The sequence below is a fragment of the Anguilla rostrata genome, chromosome 17 (genome assembly GCF_018555375.3).
Source record: "Anguilla rostrata isolate EN2019 chromosome 17, ASM1855537v3, whole genome shotgun sequence".
Classification (NCBI taxonomy): domain Eukaryota; kingdom Metazoa; phylum Chordata; class Actinopteri; order Anguilliformes; family Anguillidae; genus Anguilla; species Anguilla rostrata.
The window spans coordinates 11,535,904-11,558,281 of NC_057949.1; the positions used below are offsets into that span (position 1 = coordinate 11,535,904).

The 22,378-nt window shown below is 45.8% G+C and overlaps 1 long non-coding RNA gene across 8 annotated transcripts in view; it reads left to right on the forward strand.

The window, feature by feature from the left end:
* LOC135243334 (uncharacterized) overlaps positions 1-22,378 on the forward strand; it is a 109,072-nt gene that overhangs the window by 3,838 nt on the left and 82,856 nt on the right. For 6 of the 8 annotated variants that reach the window (XR_010326608.1, XR_010326605.1, XR_010326607.1 and 3 more), the window contains 2 exons: positions 2,117-2,372; positions 2,582-3,476. The exons of the other annotated variants lie outside the window; for them this stretch is intronic. This is a non-coding gene — a long non-coding RNA (uncharacterized LOC135243334). Of the gene's footprint in view, positions 1-2,116; positions 2,373-2,581; positions 3,477-22,378 lie in introns of those variants that run through there. 8 annotated transcript variants of the gene reach the window in all.

Consider the following 22,378-nt stretch of genomic DNA (forward strand, 5'->3'; position numbering starts at 1 on the left):
TTACGAGCCAGGTTTGTAAATTTAACACCCTACTCTTTTTGAGGTCCTCACTGGCTGCAGTCATTCATGTATTATCCAAAAGCACCATCTCCTACGTCACTGTCCCCATTGCTTCACTGGTGAGTTGACTTTATTTTGTCCAGAGGGAAGAGTACAGTTTACTGACCCACCACCACCTCTTCAAGCAGCAGCAACGTGTTCTTTCCCACAAGGTCTTCCAGGGCCAGGGTACATGTTGGCATGGCTACTGGTATATTTGCTGCCCTTGTTGTTGAAGAACTGACGTTGATGTGTAAAACCGAGCCACTACAGAACAAATTGATCAAAGAACTGATCATTTGTAGCCACTTCACTTTGAGACAAAAAAAATAAGTTGGCCACCAGGTGGCAGTGTAAGCTGCCTATGAGTCTGCGCCGTTCAGTGAGTTGGTGTTTGTGAATGTGTTTATTTCTGGGCTCAACTGGACCTATTGTTGAAGGAGCAGACCAGATTCGAGTGTCAGTTTTTTACATTTCTTTTTTTCGGATTTAGGATAAGACTATAAAGCGCCTGCTGTGTGCTGCGGCCAGCGTGTTAGAAGCACAGCTGCATTGCGGCTGCAACCCGGATCATTTGGCGCATGGCCTTATGGGCAAATCGTGTTCAAATGCTGACTTATCGTCAAATGCTACAAGATCCCGTCTCATGTGCTACAACATTTGTCTTTGAATTCAGAACCTCTATGAGGACCCCTAGCTGCTGTGTTCTGTGATCAGCCGTAGCGTTAGCGCTGCAGTCGCACAGGGTAATGCCATACAAGACCTGGGGATGTGTGGTGGCTTACCATTGCTTGGCGCTGTGTGTGTGTGCGCATTCGCGATTGTGTGTGCGAGTGTCGCGATGTGTGGTGCGTCTGCGTATGCGTGCGTGTTACGTGTGTGTGCGCGAAGTGTTTATGCGGGGTGCGTGCGTGGTCAGTGGTCATGGTACGCCCTCGTGGTAGGCCCGCGGTCGACCCAACGCAGATGAAAAGCAGGGATCTCTCCTCCCCCACTCTGCTCTGCTCACATAATTTATTGTAATCAAATGCATGCGTGGAATATCAAAAGACATCTTCAGAGGCACAATCGTGCATCATAATTTCAAAGCCGCGCGAGCAGTGAGCGTAGCCGTGGGGTGTGTGCGCTGCCTGCTCTCCCGTGAGGGTAATGACAGTCTCACATGCTGCTGCCTGCCCCGTCCTCCACCGTCCTCCTCACTTTCCCTCTCTCCCGCTACTGGCTGTCTGGGAAAAGGGTGGGTGTGTGAAAGAGAAGAGGATTTTGTGTGCGTATCTGGCAACCAGTGGGTTTGTTTTGCTGAAGGAGCGGTAAACTTTGCGGCGCTAGGCTAGTTAGCGGGAAGGAGCCTCTCTACTCTCGTGCCCATTCCGCCAGCCATGGCGAGACCTGTGGGCGGGGAGCTGTGATGCCACATCCCCGTCGCCGCCGTGTCGCGTTTCCCCAAGCTGCCGCCGCCGCCACCGCTCACGGCAACGCTGCCCATCGCCAACCCGGCAACGTCTCCCATTGCCAGCCCGGCAGAGTTGGCAACCTCTGCCTCCCGCCTCCTGCCAGCTAATGCAGCCAATTACCACCATTAGCCTGGGGAGGGGCGACTCTTCCTTACGTGCCATGGCGCAGTGCCTCCGGTGGAGAGGCCCGTTTACTGCGCCTGCTACACTGGCTTGCTGTAGGCCGTGGGTTCAAGGGCTTTTCAAACCTATTTTGACCATCCTGTAATCCCTTTTTTAAGACAAGGTGAGAAAGTTCAGCAGCCGTATTTAATAGGCAGTTTTAATACCACTGCTGCTTCGCCTTTGGCAGTCACCCTGGCAACGCGACACCAATTCAAAGTGTGTCACGTCCTCCCTGCTTCACGATGACCTGGTCCAGACAGCAGTCACAATTATCATTTATGACATCAACTTACCTGGCAATTATACCTAGCCACTCGTCCTGCAGTTTGACCATTGCTTTGGATTATCGACCTACGTCTGTAGCGTGCAAATAGGATTGGCAAACTACCTAGAATTGTTTGCGAGTATTTTGTATATGGGGAGCAAAATAATGGCTTTTCGGTTTTTCCTAATTTCAGCTCGTCTACCTGCTAGATGCATCGCTTGATACTGAGAAAAGGCTGCCTTGTCTGCTTGCTGCCACATTTCAAAAAGCTGCCAAATGTCTGCATCAGTGAGGGTGTTGACAGCAGGTGCTGAGACGCATTTTTTAAGGCTTCCTATCCAAAGTGCGCATGAAGAGAGTGCTGTCCTTGCAAATGAAGCTCAGCGGCAAGCTAGCGTGGAGAAAGGATTGCGAGAATAACCTGCTTCACAAGAGATGGATACAACTATGTGAGGCATTTTGCATGAACACAGTCTACATTTGTGAATTTGTGAGTGTGTGTGTGTGAGAGAGTGTGTGAGCGAGAAAAAGAGAGTATGAGTGCTGGATAAACAGTTTGTATTTAAAAAGCAATACTGTTATACGGTCATACAAAATGAACCACTTCATAGATCTCTTATGTGTAGTTATGAAGTCATTGTAGCACTGCTTACCTCAGCATGCAGGGTCCCCAGGAGGAAGATTTTTCAGCATGGACACACAGCGCGGGATCTTGTTGTTGAATGGAGAGCAGGACTGGGCAGGCAGATAAGCAGCCTGTAAGGGGACTTGAGGCGTATGAACCAACATGGTGGCGTAACTCTGGCCTATTGGTCTCGGCCTAATCCGCGCTCACTGTTCCGTCTGCGCCTCTGCAACCCGGCAGAGCATGTGACCTCGGTGACCCGCGCTTTGACCTCTGACCCTGGAGTGCCACAGACTTTCTGGGCCAAAGTGAGCACAGAACATGGAAAGTTCTTGGGCCGCACCAGGGCTGAGACGTTCTAATGTTATGCAGCTTGTATTCATAAAGGAGCGTGGCCACTGACAGTGAAGTTGGCGATGGATGTACTTTTTTTGGCAGTGCCTTTGTATCAATATTCATGTTGTGACTAGAAACTTATTGTCATCTTCTAACCACCTTGGCCATGTCCAAAAATTGCATACTATGCATGGTAAATTAAGCCAAGTTAGGTTTTGTAGTATGCAGAATGTAGTTTGCTTAATGTATGTAGCCGAATGGCATATTAACATCCACAAAATATAAAAAGTACGCATTTACTGCAGACTTTCCCGATGGCTGTCATTACATAATTCTTTGAGCCAAGCTGTTTCCATGGGAACACAAGTTGTCATTGGCTGCTTCTTGCGAGTTAGCTAGTCTTTGTTATCATAAAGTTGGCTGGCTGGGAGCACAGACTAGCTGACTAGCTGGATAGGTACCAACTGCTGTGGCTAGCTATCACTAGCCAGAAAAAATCTTCAGCATCAGCTAGCTATCTATGGCCAGTTTGCCATTAGTAAGCTAGCTACTGCATTGCTTGTTTCTTTTTCTGCATCTTTCCCTCCCTTTCTCTCTCTTTCTCCTTCTCTCTCTCTTTCTTCCTCCCTCTCCCCGTCCCTCTGTCCTCCCTAAAAGCCAGACAGTAGAAAATGTCTAAATTACACTTGCAAATTTGACGCAGTGAGTGGCAGCCTTTTATAAATTCTGCATCAGTGACCGAACATATTTTTATTTGCAGGGCATTGAGGGGTGTCCCTGCCCCACCTTTCTGTTTGGGCTGGTGCTTTCAGAGGACGTGGGCAGGGCCAGGGCAGCCTGTTTACCTTTGGGGGTTCTGGGTAAACTCGGTTGGGGGGAGGGGGCTGCCTTCTCTGTAGTTGTCATGCTGAGCGCCTTGTGCTCCTCTCCCAACAGATGGAGACATCAGTACTTTTTCCTGTGCAAATCGTCAGGCTGCTCCTCTGTCCTAAATAAGCACATAGGAATAGAAACCGCCAGGCTGTTTCTCTGTCCTAAATAGGCTGCTTCTCTGTCCTAAATAAGCACATAGGAAGTGAAACCGTAAAACTGTTCCTCTCTGCTAAAGAAACACTAAGGAATAGAAACCACCCGGCTGCTCCTCTCTGCTAAAGAAACTCTCAGGAATAGAAACCGCCCGGCTGCTCCTCTCTGCTAAAGAAACTCTCAGAAATAGAAACCGCCCGGCTGCTCCTCTCTGCTAAAGAAACTCTCAGGAATAGAAACCGCCCGGCTGCTCCTCTCTGCTAAAGAAACACTCAGGAATAGAAACCGCCCGGCTGCTCCTCTATGCTAAAGAAACTCTCAGGAATAGAAACCGCCCAGCTGCCCCTCTATGCTAAAGAAACTCTCAGGAATAGAAACCGCCAGGCTGCTCCTCTATGCTAAAGAAACTCACAGGAATAGAAACCGCCCGGCTGCTCCTCTCTACAGAAATGCGACTTGCGTGGCTCGTATGCTTGGACCGCCCGAATTTGGCCGCGTCTCTAGTCCCGCGCGTGCTGTCGACGGCAGAAGGAATCTTAATTGAATCACGGCGAGCGTAGAAAGCGTTTTACCGCCCGTGTTTTTAAAAGCCAGCCGGTGATGCTGGGGCACGCCGGGGGCTAATCACCGGTTTTTATAGAGGGAAATAAAAATCCTACAACATCAGATTACTCCTCTCCAGCCATTAGAGCCCCAGCCCGCTGTTGACATGCTGCAGCAGTCTCGCCGCGCGACGTTATCAATTTCCTCCAAAACACACGCCCCCCCCCCACCCCACCCCAGTGTTGGTTCTTTTCATCCTCCTTTTCTTCCTCAAGGTTGATTTTGGAGGTTCAAAAGACCGTCATTTTTCACTGGAGACGGAGCGATAATTGATTTGACCCGCTTTAACATTTGTCAGCAGTCATCTCGGAGTTTATCTCCTGGCTGGTGTTTAATTATCATCGCTGTGGAAATTAAAATCTGGCCTGCCTCTTTCTGAGGAAAGGGGGTGGGGGGGGGGGGGGTCTTCAGGATCTCACCAAGAACATTAACTAATAAAGTCGTCTAAAACGATTACTATAGTTTGTTGTTAAAATGGCCTTATAGTTCACCTTCTGGGTTTCCAAAATATTTCAGTTTTGGTTTAGTTTGCAGGTTTCATGCACTATACAAAATGTTTCGAAATTAAAATAAGTTTAAGCATCATTTTTCAAAGAATAATCAGGTGATACACATGTACAACCGTGGAGGCAATGGACAGGCTGCTTTGGAGTTATGTGATGTGTATCATCTTGCTCTATATTGGTTTTTATTAACCCCCACATCCCACTGTACCTACAGTAACATTGAGGTCATCAGAAACTTGTATCTATAAATAAATAAAAAGTTAATATCTATAATATACTTCATTGCATGCAAAGAACATCTGGGCCTATAAAAAACAGAATAAAACAGATTGATTTTTTTAAAATTTATAAAACACTATCCATTTAAGAACGTTTGCATAATCATTCAGTCAATCTAAAAGAATTTGCAGCTTTTTTTTTGTTCTTAGCCAGCCTGGCAGAACACCTGCTTGTCATAATAAAAGAATCCTCAGTAAACAGGAAGATAACGAGGACCAGACAACTGTGACTTCTCTCCTTTTTGTACTTTCTGTTCTTCTCCCTTGCTTTCCTTCCTCTCGCAGTAGGAGTTTTTGACATTTATCGGTGCCCTGGACGAGCGTTGTAGATTTTCGCGTCTCCTCTCACATTCGCCCCGTCAGTGAGTCAGTCGCAAGATGGTCCCTCCAATTCTGAAAGGCTGAAAATAGAACCACGCGGAAAACGTAACCGTTTTTTTAAATTCTTTTTTTTTTTTTTAAATTCTTTTTTGATGGAGGAATGACTGGGTTTGAAATGAGTGGCTTAAATGTTGCGTTTTCGGCGATTGGGGGGGGGGGGGGGGGGGGTGGTACGAGCGGCTTTGGCGCTGGCGTTGGCTTTGGTCTTGCTGAAGGTTTTGTGGGAGCACCTGGAGAACGCGCTTCAGAGCGCTCCCCAGTAATCCGCGCGCGACTCCAACGGCGGGTTGGGGAAGAGGATTACTGTGTCCGCCCTTATCCGACAAATGGATGCTGAAGGTCAGAGCATCAGACAGGTGTACTGGAGGATTGGAGAGCCAGACCGATGTGATGGTCATATAATGCTGTTGATTGATTTGATGAGTAAGTGTGGATGAATGATTGAGAGGCTGTGTGTGTGTGTGTGTGTGTGTGTGTGTGTGTGTGTGTGTGTGTGTGTGTGTGTGTGTGTGTGTGTGTGTGTGTGTGTGTGTGTGTGTGTGTGTGTGTGTGTGTGTGTGTGTGTGTGTGTGTGTGTGTGTGTGTGTGTGTGTGTGTGTGTGTGTGTGTGTGTGTGTGTGTGTGTGTGTGCAGTGTGTGTGTTTGGTTTTGCTGGGGTACACGGTTTGGCTTATAGGGGCGGATAGGGTTAAACACAAGGAGGCCTCTCTCTCCTGTCACTCATGGCAGAAGGCGGTGGAGTCCAACGTGACGCTTAGGTCTCTAAATGACTGCTGTCACCATCTCAGGAGTGTGTGTGTGTGGGGGGGGGGGAATCACACTGCAGGAAGCCGTGCGGTGGTGTAGGGTGGGGGTGTGAGGATGCAGCAGCTCAAACACCATTTTATTTGCAACGATTTTTGATTTGCGCTGTCAAATTCATATATGTTGTGTAAACGACTAAAAACTAAAAAAAAAAAAAAAAAAAATATGCTTAATATAGTTTTAAAAATGTATTACACTGTTATTAATCTCCTTAGGACTGCACTGCACGACGCATGGACAACTCACATGCAGACACAAAGACAAACGGACACCTTGTTAAGGGCTAAGCACAACGTGGTTAGATTTTGTAGGTGTTTTTAATCCTGCTTCAGAAGCTCTGAGACGTGCAGTTAGATTGAATCGGGCTGTATTTGCGCACAGGGGATTAGAGGACACACTGTGCAGTTTGATTGCATAGTGACTCCATTTTTGAAGTTGGATTGAATAGGGGATGCAGTCGCATCGTCAGATTTAAAAGAAGCTGTAACTGTGCAGTCAGAGCAAACAGAGGTTCTTTCTGTGTAGTTAGTGTAGCTTTTCTGTGTAGATTAAATAGGGGCGGTAGTTGTGCGTAGATGAACGGAGGTGTGATGCGTATAAAAAAGCCGCTTTAATTAACAGGGAAGTGACCTGAAACCCTCATTATGTCAGCTCGCCACATTCTGCGTGCGACACGCCTCCCCAGGCACGCGCTCGTAGCCCGAAGAGAAGCGAACAGTCGTCATGGAAGCAACCCCGTCTGCGTCGAGCCCTCTGCCGTAATTAACGTCAGGGGAGGGGCGTCGGCGCCAGGGCCAACCAGGAGGGCGCCGTCGGATCAGAGCCATTTCGCCGGTAATTGGAACGACACGCCTGGGAACGCAGATAACCCCGTGAACGTCTGATCCTCTCTGTTTCATATTTTATCATGTGAATTCATATTGATGTTGATGGAGGAGGTTGGGGGATTGTGGGGGGGGGGTGGGGAGGGAGACTCGAGATTGAATATTGACCCTCAGGGCTCTCCGTATTTGCTGTTCGCTCTTGGGTGTGCTCAGCCGTAATGCGACTCTGCGACCGTCTGTCTTTCCGCCTCTCGCTCTCACTCTCTTTCCCTCTCCCTCATTCCTCCTCTGCTTTTTCACAAACGTGGATCCCACCCTGGGGAGGGACGGTAGAGAGATGGGGAAACAGGTTATATCTTTTCGTTCCCTGTGGGCCCTTCCTGTGGGTGAAACGGACCTGCAGGCTAAACCCTCGCTCACATCGGTTACCCCCTCCGGACTCCCCGCCCTCACTGGCGCCGCCCTCCTGTTCAACACCCGGGATGTTGTTCTTCAGTCATTTTGATTTTCCTGTACTCCAAGGCCTATGTCCAGGTTAACTGTTGGAAGGAGACGACGCCTGTTCCCGTGGGAATGATGACTCGCTGCAGAGAGCTTCCTCTTCCCTTCCCAGACAGGAAGTACAGCATCGCTGTTAATCCACACTGGTCTCTTCATTGAGGGAAAACAAAACTTGGAAGACTGTTCATTTGTGTTAACCAGAATTTTAATAATTACATGTTCTTTAGATACTGTCGTAACAGATGATGAATGATTAAATCCCTAGCAGAGACTGTAACCCTTGGCATTTGCTTTTTCGTCTACTGGACGTATGCAATAATGAGGACTGTAAAGCAAATTGGGGTAGTTGGTATGCCATCCCGTCAAGTTCGGGCTTGGTGGGGCGGCATGCCCCATACCTATACAGCACCGAGAGTTTGGCACTTTTCAGGGACTCCCGCAGAAATAACCACAACAACCACAGACTCTCAGCCCTTAAAAACATTCTTTTTTGTACCTCTTGACCCCATTTCAACAGACAGAATTCACAAACAACTTCACACATCCACACAATAAAGCCTCAAACATAGGGGATTTAGCATTTTTTTTCCTTTTTCGTTTTCCTGCCAATTACATCATCACTTGCTTGTTTGCTATTGCTTTTGGATAATCTTTGCAGCAAACTCATGTATATTTCTGAAATCAAAATAAAATACACCCACACTTTAGACAGTTTCACTTTTGCCATTTTGACCAAGTCAAAGAGTTTAACATTAAAAATAAATGATACCTGAACAAAAACACATTTTTAAAAGTAGGCCAAGTTACAAGAAACAATATTGGCCATCTTAGCTCACACAAATTAAACAAGCTGTATTCCAAAGCAGTGCTACCCAGTGTTTCCTAAATTATTTAAAGTAACTTGAGCAAAGTTCAGCTTGGTTGTGGGAAACTGTGAAAAGCAAAAAACCAAACCTGAAATGAGATCTCATAGCGTTTACCCTCGCTATGCTATGGATTGTGTGGCTCAGCATGATTTAGGAGAGGAACATCTATCATGTGTAATCGTATGACAGCAAAGTGTCCTACGGTCACCAGCATGGACACAGAACACTTGTCAACCGAACAATCATCAAAGACCTTGTTTGTTCCTAAACCTTCTGAGGCAATTACAGAGTGTCTGCAATGTAATTGGCTAAAGATATGCTTAAGCACGAAGTGGTAGCAGTCCAAATTGAATAAACATTTCATTAACGTCGATATTAATTTTATATCTCTTTGGTAAAAAGCCAAGTACTATCTGAGAAGGAAAAGCAAATGTCTGATTACAAAATTACCCATTAAAATCCCTTAAAAGTCTCGAGTCATTGTTTCCGACAAGAACTGTGGTTTGGTAAATTATGTTTAATCTTTCCTTTCTCCGATGTGCTTTTCCAGTGACTTATTAATTAACTGTATCTGAGAAGTGCCAAAATAACATTATTTCATTGTTTCACCTTTCAAACAGGGAAAGGTTGAAACCAGACTTATTGTTCATTTGACGATTTTGAATATTGATTTAATCACAGTCTCTGAAATTGACTTTGTGGCCTGTAGCCTGTTTGCACTTGGAAAAGTGATAGTGCAGGACTTCCTTGTAAATGGAAGGCCAAGTGCTGATTACTTTAAAAGACGGTTATTAGTTAAAGCGCCTGTGAGAATGAATTTAGGGAAATCATACCATTGCATTTTGGGGAAAAAAAGGAGGGAGGCAAAGTAAATGACCGGATTAAGGTTATTTCTAATAACTGGATGGAATGTAGAAATGTACGAAGACGGCCTCAAATATATACTGACACGGGCAGAATGAGTGCTTTTTAATGTGGAAGAATTCTTGTATGATACAGCATTTTTTTGAGAAATTATTCTTTGTTTCCTGCTGGTGTGAAGAACCTTTCTCATGCAGTCTGTGCTAATTAACCCCTGTCATTCTCACTCACAAGCACGCGCACAAATGCGCACACTCATACGAACACACACACACTCATATACGCACACAACACTATGACTTGCAGTAATTGTTGCGTGTTTCAGCAGTAGTGTTGGAGTGCCAAGGATGTTTTGTTTTGTTTTTTGTAAATTTGTGAAGTGTTTTCCAAATTTAAAAAAAAATGGCAGCTTTTGCCAGAAGGTTTCTGGTTTCAACAGCTCCGCTGTTTACATTTTAAAATCTGTATTAGGTCATGTGGGTTATCAGTCAGTTTCATTAGAACTGGACCGTATCTTGACAGTTTGCGATCCAGTGTGTATTGAAAACCCACTCGTACTAACACAGAGTTAACTTATTAATACTAAGGGAATGAATCATGTAATCCCATTTTCTGAGCCCACAACAACACCAGCAAGTCCAGGCCGCAAAGGCGGCACGTAATCCGCCTCGGTCTTCCTCTTAGCATGCTTTTCATTAATACTTATTAATGTTGTACTAAAAAGCTGCTGCCCGTTTTATAAAGAAGTGCACTCTGCTTCTTTTTTGAGAGAGAGTGTAAGTGCATTTGAGGATCCTTTAACGCGCGGATTTGGAGCAGATTAATTGTGTCCTTCGGATGTTAAGTGCCGCGCTCTCCTTTAACATGGCTGCCAGCTCTGACTGGGCTTTCTGTTGAAGAAAAAACAAATCCTCCCGTGAACAGAAAAGGGTTTTTTTTTTTTCTCCCCTGTAATGAGCTGTTTACTCCAACAGTGCGTATATAAATTATACAGTTTGGGTGTTTTGTGGATTAGGCTGTTTGGAGGCAAGGTGAAATTACTGAATAGCGACGGATTCGCCTCTAGAGATAATTACAAAATCTCACCGAGAGATTTGTCTGTTTAACTTTAGGTTGAATACTTGTAAAAAGTAATGCTCTTTTTAAAAAAAAGTTTCCTGCCAAGTTTTTGGCAGGGATTAAAGAAACTAAAAATAAATATTAAAAAAATTAATAATACAAATAAAATCACACCATTACTTTATCTCCTCTGGCAAATAATTAGAGATGTTTGTAGAAGAGGACGTTGGATTCTGAAGTTTGCGGTTTTTTTTGTCGGTTTGGGCGGGAGGAGTTCATGTGGGAGGCGATCGCGTTCCTCGGTTCCTCCTCCAGCACGGTCTCTCACTGTCGGGGAGATGAGCGTTAGCACCGCGGGGATGTTCTGGGTTCCAGCTGACCTGTACGGCAGAGTCCTGTACGGCACACACAATGCACGTGCTGAGGCTGCTTCGCCATGTCCTCCACCGCTAGTGGCTCCGCCCAGACTGCACCCGCCTGCCTCTGACACCAATCAGCCATCAGAGCTAACGCCCATTGCTGCCCCCACTCACTGCGCACGTACGTACACCAAACATACACACTGCCTCAGACGTGCGTGTGTGGCCAACTGAGTTAGTAAATGCTTTTGTTTCTCATGCACTAAGCACTGTTGACCTTAGAGGTAAATTGTGTCCAAAGCACTTGCCTACTATTGAGTGTACTTCAAGAGTACTTTGTTATGACTTGTATACTCAATAGTAGGCAAGTGCACTCATTCAGACACGGCCTAGAATAATTTGCTTGAAGTTACACGATGTTAGCCTAGCTGAGTCAAGTGAGTTTTTGAAAGTTTGCCCATCACCATTTTCATTTAACTGGCTACTACCGGTAGTAAGGAGGCTTTGCTTGCGGGTGATATTCAGACCCCAAATGTTTGTGTGGAGTGTATTTCATTGTCACGTACACACATAGATGTACGCAAGTTACTTTAGCGGGTACAGTAATAAGCTATGAAGCTGTGGGAAACCGTTTTTCCTTTAGTTTGTTAACCCAGCCCTCTGCACAGGTTGGCATTGAGCGGATACTGTGCAGGACACCATCAGAGAAAGGTGGCGAGTGCATGCGTTAAGCAGCAGGTTTTTCGCGTCCTCTCGGACTACATGAAGCGTCATTGTTACATGAGCCATGCAGTCCGTCGGGCTCATAAACTGCGGCTTTCACAGTATCTTTCACAGGGGGGCTCTTTTAACCAGAACGCGCTGCTTCTTTAACTGACTTCTTTAACTGTTCCATTCATTTTCTGTCACTGTCTCCTGTGCGTATGAGCAATTACTCTTATTATAAGAATAATATGGTAATTACAATATTAGCAGTGATGATTAATATCATTACACAATCACATGTGCAAAGGCGCACACACACACACACACACACACACACACACACATGCACTCGCATTTCCTGTAACCTCTGCCTGAACTTCAGATCGAACGGGTGACCTGTTGAGTAGGAGTCAGCCTTTCATTTGGAGGCACAAAGGCAGCAGATCTGTGTAATTACAGACTCCGCATACGGTTCTTCCTGTACCGCTCACTACTAAATTACTGCAGGGTCACTGGCTCTTCCCTTGTTTGAGTAGAACCGTGCAGTCATTGGCTCTTCCCTTGTTTGAGTAGAACCGTGCAGTCATTGGCTCTTCCCTTGTTTGAGTAGAACCGTGCAGTCATTGGCTCTTCCCTTGTTTGAGTAGAACCGTGCAGTCATTGGCTCTTCCCTTGTTTGAGTAGAACCGCACAGTTGCTGGCTCTTTGTTGTAGAACGACAGAGTTGCTGGCTCTCCTGTCATTTGAGTTTGCAGTCTACGGGCCTCAGCTGCACACAAAATGCACTCCAGCATTAAGTAAGTACGAGTTCTCTACCACACAGCTAACGCAGGGCATGTCACTATGACTATATCATGTAATAACAATGTTGTGATTGGTTGTGGTAGGGATATGAGCAGCATGGTAAGAATCCAGTAATGTTGTGGTGACGTGGTAAGAATCTGGTAAGGTAACGGCATTGTAATAACGTGGTGACCATAGTTCTCACAAAGCCTGCTTTTTATTCAAGCAAACCTGTGGTGAAAGAATTGTGCATCTCACCCTGCCATCCTTCCCTCTCTCTCTCAGCCCATTGGCCGTACTGTAGTGTCTCATTCACACCTGGACTTCGCCTCTAGTGCCCCTCTGTCCCTCTCAGCCTATGCCTCTCTGTTTTTATTTTTCATCTCTTTTCAACACAGTCATGTCCGCCGCAATACATGTAACCCTTGGTTACTAGTACTGCTTATTCCTTTAATGTCTGCTGGACAAACCTGTTTATCAGAGACACACCCCCCCCCCTCCCCCTCCCTCCCATCACTTCTGGGTAAGTCTTAAAGGTTTGTTGGTCATGCCTGCAGCGCTTAACACTTTTATGAGTTCTGTAAGTTGGAAATTGAACATGCTGTGACTGTCTGGCAGTGTAATGTACATCCCTGGTTGTTTTCACAACAGGCGATGTTTCATATTTATTTTACTACAAATATGAAAATGAGTTACATTAGTGAGTGTACCCAGCAGAGTCTCCGAGAGTGTTCCGTTTATCTGAATGATTAATACGCATTTCCATAATTGCATCTACAGTACTTTTGCATTAGACAGCTTTTTAAAAAGAATTGGTCTGCATATTGGGCCATTTGTATAATTACGCCTATTTCATATTTATATGACTAGGTTGTGGCTGTAGCGTTTCGTGGCTATGAAGGGAGGAGGGTACTGCTTTCACCATCGTTCTGCAATGTGTGTTCCCTCTCTGCAGCATTCCGGAACATTCACATTTTTCTGCTTTCAAAAATATTCAGCAGCTTTCAGCAACTCTGCACAGCATTTGGCTACAACGACCTTTCAAGCAATCCTGGAAATTAATCTCGACATTTTGGCAAAAGTGTTCCCGTGTGTCCATAGCTACACATGGAACAAACATTCTGTGGGGTATCATTTATGAATAGTGTCATTTTGTCATTACGGATAGCTTTTCTTTTACATCTGTTGGTTGCCATGAGTCTTGAAAGCCTCTTCTTCCCGGGTTAAAATAAAAATAAGATGAAGCATGTTTACTCAAACACACACACTGCCATGGCAGCTTGCTTGAAGAGTCATTTTCCACTCCACAGCTATTTATGAAATGCAGAACTACTGTATGCTTACTATGGAGGGAATCATTCAAAATCCCATGACAGGTTTCTGAGTTATCCTTTCATGCAGGATGGAGATGTTTAAAGTGGTTATCGGTTAAATGTGGGAAATGGTTAAATGGTAAGCTGCGGTTGCCATGTTGTGCCTGTGGCTTGTGTCAGCTGCATACAGCTTGAGCTGGATGCTGTGCTCCGCTCTGAATCTGCTGCATTGCACACTGTAATAATGAAATATTAAGATTAATTTCCATATTCATAGCAGAGCCTGAGGGAGAGGGAGCCGTACTGTAAGAGTTTTTACTCAAATGAAGTGGAATAATTGGCCGTAAGGGTAAATGCTAGGCTTTCTGTGTGTGTGGGACACTGAGTGTGGGTTACCAGTTTGTGGTTTTAATCATAAACTGTAAAAAAAGAAAAAAAAAAAAAAAAGATTACTGTAACGATGACTGTGACATCACCCGTTTGACTTTCCATGGGCACAATAACTTGGAGGCACATGGGGAGACATTAGACGAAGAAAAACTCTCAACAATACCAGGAAGTGAGCTTCAAAAACGAAGCCCGGTCTTGGCCCCTCTGTTTCAGTAGATGAAAAATGAATCTTGACCATTTTATTCTATCTGATTATTTTCAGTATCATCTTTGTGCTTGATGGCTACATGAAATTATGGGTTTTTTAGAGTACGCTTTGGTCTGTCATCTGTCTTGGCATTTGCAGTGAGGGTTTCCTGTGTTTAAAATGGCTTGGCTGAAATTAAAATGGAAATTGCAGTTCTCTTGGAATGATTTCTAATATGGAGGATTGAGAGCTGAACTGATGTAGAGATCTGAGAAGTTCCTGCTTGAAAAGCAAGGTTGTAGTGGAAGGGCGTGGTATAAGAGCCAGCAAATTTGACTGATTTCTGCTCTCAACCGGAGTTCATTAGGTACCCTCATACTCTAAATCCATGTACATGCATGTGTGTGTGAAGCTTTGGAGATCATTTGGAGATCCAGGGGGGCCTGTGTTCCTTCCCTCCCATTGGCTGGTTCCAGGGGGCCTGTGTTCCATCCCTCCCATTGCTGGTCAGGGCGTGTTCATCCTTCATGGCTGTTCCAGGGGCCTGTGTTCCTCTCCATTGGCTGTCCAGGGCCTGTGTCTTCTCCTTTGGAGAGCCAGTCTGTGATCTGTCAGGCCTATCCCCTCTGACAGAGATTGGCATGTTTGTTTGACCCTGACATGACAGGGTCATTCTGTGACGGGCACAAGCTGACATTGGCAATGATCAGCTGAACCATGCAATCATTGAGAAAAAAACGCAAATCAATGCGATGCATGTCTCAATGAAAAGTCAATGAAAACCTTCACTGACTTTTTAAAACCGAGAGCATGTGCAAACGGAGAGCGAGAGATGAATGAAATGAATTATATGCACTAAAGTGATCACTGGCCGTGTTGGCCAAGGGGGACGGGCCAAAATTTGGGCCGGTTTTAATAATGCGAACGCAGCATCGGAGGAAACGCTAACCGTCACGTGGGCGTGTCATCTGGCATGTCCTGGAGCGCAACACTGCTCCTTACTTTTGCGGGGTTGAGCTCTAGCCTGGGGCCCAGGGCCCCAAGTCCATCTGCTGCTGAGAAACTCTGCGGAGCACGCTCAAGTCACGCCAGGCCGTTGGCTCTTCCAGTGCACTGCGGAGCCCATGACACGACACCACCCACTGTCCAACATGGGACTCTTCTGATAACTGCAGTATTTGGGATTTTATGTTTTTACTTAAGCTTCAGTAGGTTATAGAAGCTTTAAATGACACTGTCACAGCAGTGCAGAGTCCAATTCCTCATGGGACTCTTGAACATTCGAGCCAGTCGGAGTAATAAATGGACACACTCGCACGAATTCTATAAATGCAGTCTTTATCTGCTCATAAAAACCTACATAAATGCTGTCCTGGTCCCAGGTAGTATTTATGATCAGTTTGGGCCAGTTGGAGGGCATGGGGTTTGATTTGATTTGGGGCGCGAGCGGGGAGTTATGGGAGCGTGATAAATCCGTGTTTGAGAAATGGAATGCGTCCCAGTCTTTAGAGGTCGGTTGTCAGAGCTGGTCACCTTGTGCCGGGCTGTGCTCTGTGCAGTGGCAGGGCTGGAAACTAACCTTTTAATCTACTGGCTACAGCGGCTGGTGCATCCCGAAATTCACAAGCCAATTGCGCCGTTTTGGCAGACAACTAGGCATTTAGAATAGGACAAGGACCTCCAAGTGATGGGTGGTTACCTACCAAAGTGACTGGTAGAGCAGACAAACTTATAAGCCACAGATGAAATTTACCAGCATTTGGCTGGTGGTTGGTGTTAATTCACACCCTGAAATGGTTACGAAGGCTTTTTTTTTCCAACTTTAAGTGATGCCAATTTTACACGATTCCTGCAGATGCCTACAAACGAATGAACAAACAAACAAATGAGCTAAGGCTTTATTTGCAATCATAACCTGAAAACCCTTCTCTTCAGGAAACACCCCTCCACCTCATACCCTGATTCCCGTTCACCTCTTACGTCTTGCCCATCAACCCTATATTCCCCTATCGCCCTGCTCCCCCCCCACCCCGCCCCCCAAAAGAAAAAAGAAATTATTGCTCTACCTTCACTTCCACATGTTAATTCTAGTGGCAGATTACCCGTCTCCAGGGTATTATATTAGACATTTGTTTATGTGCAGTATCACACTCAATACAAATGAATCAGAACAATACAAATGACATTAAAAACTAAAAAATTTTGCACTAACAGTGCAAAATATTAGGGATGTCTCTCTTTGGAATATGCATGTTTAAAAAGGTACTTTGGCTCCGTTTTCAGAGTAAGGACGGGCACACTTACAGAAACAAGCCTGTTTATGCCTTCGCTTGATGCGCGGCCTCATCAATCTTAACAAACTGACCCTGGCAATGACGGGACGGATTCTTCCGGAACGCTCCAAGGCTCCGGAGCGGCCTCGGCAGGATCGGCGGTGCTTCGCGTGCCACCGTCAGGGGTTCCGAAAGGTCACGCCGCTATTCAGTTAGCGGACGTGATTGATCGCCGCTCGTATCGGCTGCCGGTCGTCTGTCACCCACGCCGAATGATTTGTGGCGGGGAGGCGGCGGGCGATGCTTTACTGCGCTCCCTATGCAAAAGCCCGACCCACCCCCCTGCCCCCCGCCCCCCGCCCTCGCTCACACACGCTCCTCTCTCAAATCTGTTTTCCTCTGTAAGTCCCCCCTTCCTGGTGCCATAAATCGCACCGGCACCTGCCTTACCAAGCTGCATGCACGCGCGCACACACTTACACGTGCGCACACACACTTACACGTGCGCACACACACATACACGCTCACACACTCGCATGCAGATGCACGCACACACAAAATGCAAATACAGTACTACGACTGATAGGAGGCTACCTTGAATTACAGTTTTGTTATAATTTAATCCGGGGAAGTTTTGCCTGGACTATTAAAAAAAAAAAAAAAATACTTTTCCCTTTTCTACAGATGAATACTTCCAGAAGGTTCAGTTAGAGGACCTCAGGTAGAGTTCCAGAAGCCGTGTTATTGAATGAAAGGGGGGACCCAGAAGCTGCCCCTATTGTTCTTCTCAGACGCGCTGCGAGCATCAGACGAGTTAAACCCTCTTTAATCCTTAACCGTTTCTCTGCTAATCAGTGCTATCAGCCACCTGCAGAAATCGTAGCTGGTTAATTGGCGTTTGTTCATTGGAGATTGTTCATATGAGCATGTTAATCGGGGCTCATTAATCTGGACTTGTTAGGGCGCCCAAGGCAAAGGCCTCAATGGGAAAAGCTTCTATGCTGTGACTCTTAATTTGTCATTTGAAACAATCGCAGGGCTGGAATTGCATGGCTGCCACGCGGCCTGTCGTACGGTAAACCATGTCTCACGGTCAGGGGAGGTTGTAGGAAGGCTCAGGAGGCAGGATTTCAGCAGAACTGATATTATTTCTAAATTTTCTTCCAGCAGCTGGTGTTACAGTGATTAAATATTTACAGTGACTTTGGCAGAAACAAAACAAAAAAAGAAAACAATTATTTACAATTGTTCAGACATGACTTATTCTATTCCGAAGTTCCACTCACTGCACAACATGTATCTCGCGGCGATAACTCACAGCAGTTATACAGTCCTGCCCCCCCTGCCAGTCCCGCACCGACTAGTTTTTAAACTCTTCGGCCTCCCGCTAAAGTGGAGAGACAAACCACATTCAAATTCCCGCAGGGGAATTATAAGCGATGTTTATCCCCCCCGCTAAACACAATAGGTGGACTTATTCCTATAACAATGCGCGTGCCCTGGCGCGCCGTTTGCGAGTGGGAAACCAGATGCGAAGATGAATCGACAAACCGATTTGAGTAATGAATGGAAAGCAGTTCACATTTAAACTGCGTTTGTACAATTATCTCAGCTGTTCCAAGCCATGTGAATTAATTGTGCACTTATTAATTTACATATCCATGCAACAGTCGTGAGAGAAAAGATGTACAGAGAATTATGAGAGTTCGTGAAAGTTTATTTTTAAGGTGGGAAATTGTCCTGGAGTGAAAAATGCGGAAGTGGCGGGTTTGAGCGCGTCGCTGCTTAAAGGCGCTTATGATCATATGCGCTTCAGCATAATGAGCACATAAATACGCGCTCGTGATAATATGCGCCCGCATCGTTATCCCACGGCCATTGCTGTAAATGCGCTACATTTTGGCCTGAATGCTCTTTTAAAAAAATTACTACTAGCACGGCCATTTGTGACCTGCCAGGCTTGCATTCCCACACTTTCCTGTTAAGCTTACAATCATTCTCATTAACGATGAACCTGTATTCCTACATTGACCGAGCAGAAGTGTGTCCATGAAAGAAATCCTTCAATTAATCTTTTCAGAATCCTTGTTGTGTTGTGTTTTCTTTTTTATTCCACTCGTTACGTGAGTGTATTTAGTAATGTTCATGAAAAAAAAAACTGAAGGTGTTTCTTCAGTGATCAGCTTGGCAACAGATAAGCATCAGCAAGCTAGCTAACTACTAAGCTAATGTTCCTACCAAGTATATATGTAAATTTAGGCTTAAATAGGAGTAAATATGTCTTAATATACCGCCATCCACAAACAATGAGAAAACAGGAGCTGTCATTTTTGTTTTATGGTCTAAACGGACAGTTTTGGTACAGAAAGTTTTACAGTGGTTTGTTCCTTTCTCTTGTGACTTTTGATTGTATGAAAGGGATGAGCGCTTTCACATGGTGCTTTCTGACCTTGGTGCTCTCGTGTCGAATGTGATTTTGGCCTTACTGCCTTCTGTTCTGGCCTCCGTGCCCCGTGCAATTTTAGCTTTGCCAGGGCCGAAGTGGCCTTGCCCTGACGATGATGAAATCTGTGACCCGTGAAGAGTTTCCTCTCTCTTCATCTCCTCTCCTTTCCTCTGATGCTTATACAAACCCCAGGCACCCCGAAAGGGGATGGGGCGCCACCACATCCCCAGCTTTACTGATGAGCCTCCCAAGAAATGAGCCGTTTGCTCTGATCTGCTGAAGCCGCTGAACGCTGCTCCTGCGTTAAGCTGTCTTTTCTCTGGTTTTATTTTCTGGGCGCTAATGAGATTAATTAGCCGCTGCTCATTAGTGCGGAGCTCCCGGTGGATCTCGGTGGAACTTTTCCGTAGCTGGTGGTGCAGAGCGCCTTTCAGCCATGTCCAGCATGGTTGTCACTCATTTTTTTGTGTGAGATTTCCTTCAAATGCCCTAACAATGCGCTCTCTGCCAGAGCTGACCTGCAGTAAACACACACACACAGAGTGAGCTCCGTTTACATGAGCGGTGGACGTGGCCTTGCTTTGTGTGCTGGACTGCCTGTTGGCTGCTGCTCGTTTGGAATTCTTCCTGATGTCTGTGTCTTTGATGGACGTATAGTTCAGGTTCTAGAGCTGTGTTTATTGAGTCTTCAGAGATCAAATCCCAAAGCAGGTTTCAGACAGCTGTCTTCGAGGCCAGAGGAAGACTCTGCTCACTCTTTTACTCCAGGACTTTACTCCAATCCGCCTTGTTTTGCCCTAGCCATTCACTTTTGTCCCAATACTCTGAAACAGGGTTGCTTCACTCATTGAATGGCATTGTTGTAATGTAGTTCAATGTCTGTTTAAAAAACCACATGAAAAAAAAAATGCAGACAGTCAATTGTGCCTTATAGTCATTGTTTAAATTGAAATACAGATTTGATTTTAGTAGGCTACAGAGGAAAAACAACCAATTTAACTGTGTACAGTTAATTATGTCTTATTTTATATTATGTTGTATATTGTTTAACTAATATTTGAGTGAAAATGTCATGCTTGTCACACAGAGAGAGCAGAGAGGAGCTAATTAGCACTGGTAATCAAAACACTCTCTTTCTCTCACTGTATATATATATATATATATATATATATGTCCATGCATGGAGTCTAGCTGTGTCTAAATTGTAAATACATGGACTGCATTTATATAGCGCTTTTATCCAAAGTGCTTTACAATTGATGCCTCTCATTCGCCAGAGCAGTTAGGGGTTAGGTGTCTTGCTCAAGGGCACTTCGACACACCCAGGGCAGGGTTTGAACTGGCAACCCTCCGACTGCCAGACAATCGGTCTTACCTCCTGAGCTATGTCGCCCCTCCATTTCTGTTTATGTATCTCTGTCTCTAGGTATGAAAGGCTTCTGCGTTAGTCCAGGGCAGCCCTTGTTCTTCATTGTCGATGGCAGACAGAAGTGCATTTTGTTGGCGTGTAGTGGAGTGTGAGTGGCTTTGTAGAGGAGCCTGACTGGCCCCACAGTACCACAGAGACTCCCGACACAGAGCGGCGGGTCATAGCGGTTTAGCTTCGCCGGCGTGTTGGAGCTACGCCCGAGGGCTGCTGCCCCGCAGATCAGTGCGCATTGCGGTTTAAACCCAGACACGCGCACTTTATGACCATGCGGTCAGACGCGACTCTGTATCTGAAGTTACCTGAAAGGAGCTGATTCAATGAAAGTTCTAGTAAGGGCGCTTCGTTTTTCTCTTCCTCTTCTTTTTGTTACTTCTTTCTTTAGTTTGTACTCCCACCATTTATTATTTCTTTCTTGTGCTTTATCTTTTTCCTCATCCTCTATTTCATTTTCTCGGTTACGCTGTCCCCCTCTCTCTTCGTTTCTCTCTGTCGTTCTCTGTTGTCCTCCCTCTCTCCGTGACTCTCTCTGTTAGCGATGTGACTCAGGTCTTGCTAGCTGCAGCTGTGGGCCGGGGGCTGAATGGTGTAAGTGACAGATGCCTTAATTGAACTTTGCTTAATGGCAGATTTCCTCCGTTCCTCACCTCTCCTCTTTCATTTGTCACAATCGCTTCCCCAGAGGGGGGCAGTTTTGTGCCTAATTTACTACCCGGGAGTCCTGACATGGCTGGTGAAAGAGTGGGGGGGTGGGGGCGGTCGAGGTCGGGAGGGGGGAACGTTCGGGCGGGGCTGTGAAATTGATGCTTGCGCAGCGAGTGTTTATTGTTGGTGTGGACGATGAGTGTTCTTGGCTAGTGGGGATTTTCAGTGAGGATGAAGAGCGTTCATGTTCAGTCTGGGCTATTTGTGTGAATCATTAGTGTGGATGGTGAGTGTCGAACTGTTGGTGCGGACGGTGAATGTTGATGGCTACTCTGGATTGTCAGCGTGGATGAAGAGGGTAGATAATCACTTTGGGCTATTTGTGTAAATCATTAGTGTAGATGGTGAGTGTTGATTGTTAGTGTGGATGAGGAGCATAAGTGGTGAATCTGGATTGTTAGCGCATATGGTGAGTGTTTCTGATTAGCCTGAATGGTGAGTGTTCATTGTTAGTGTTGTTTGTTAGTGTAGATGGTGAGTGCTGATGGTTAGCCTGAATGGTGAGTGTTCATTGTTAGTGTTGTTTGTTAGTGTAGATGGTGAGTGTAACCCTGCTGTAATGTCCTCCCGCACATCAAACATTCACCCTCACTCCACTAGAGGGAACAAATACATAAACACGTGAAGAATAAATTCACAACTGAATCGGCCTTTGAGAATCGGTCTAGGTAACACCAGCTGTGGATGATGAGCGAACGTCCTGTAACGACGGTTATAAAAGTGGTGGCACAGTGTGATAATCATAATCATCGCGCTGTAATGCCGCTCGCGAGACGGAGCCTCACGCTGTTCCGCGAGGCTTCGCTCCAGAACCCCCCCCCCGCGTCCAAATAAAACTTCCTGGAGGATCGTGGGATTTCAAACCGCTGATTAGCCTCGCGTTTTAAGCTATCGAATAACCGTAATAAAACTAGCGCGCGTAACGTTTTCCGGAAAAAACCTCGGGGGAGGCGAGCGTGCTTTAATTAACAGACGAGTGCTCTGGCTGTCTTTGCAGGAGCATTCAGATGCGGCTTCTGTTCTCCGCTGGGAAAAACCCTCAGTTCGGATTGGGCTTTACGATAAAGCGCACTGCCACGGAAAACATAAAAAAAGGTTATTTGCGTATTGATGAGAAGGAAAGGTAGAAAGACGGAGGAAACGAATGAGAGGAACAAAGGGAAGGAGGGTTAGTTCCGCTCCGCCTGAGCTCGGTCTG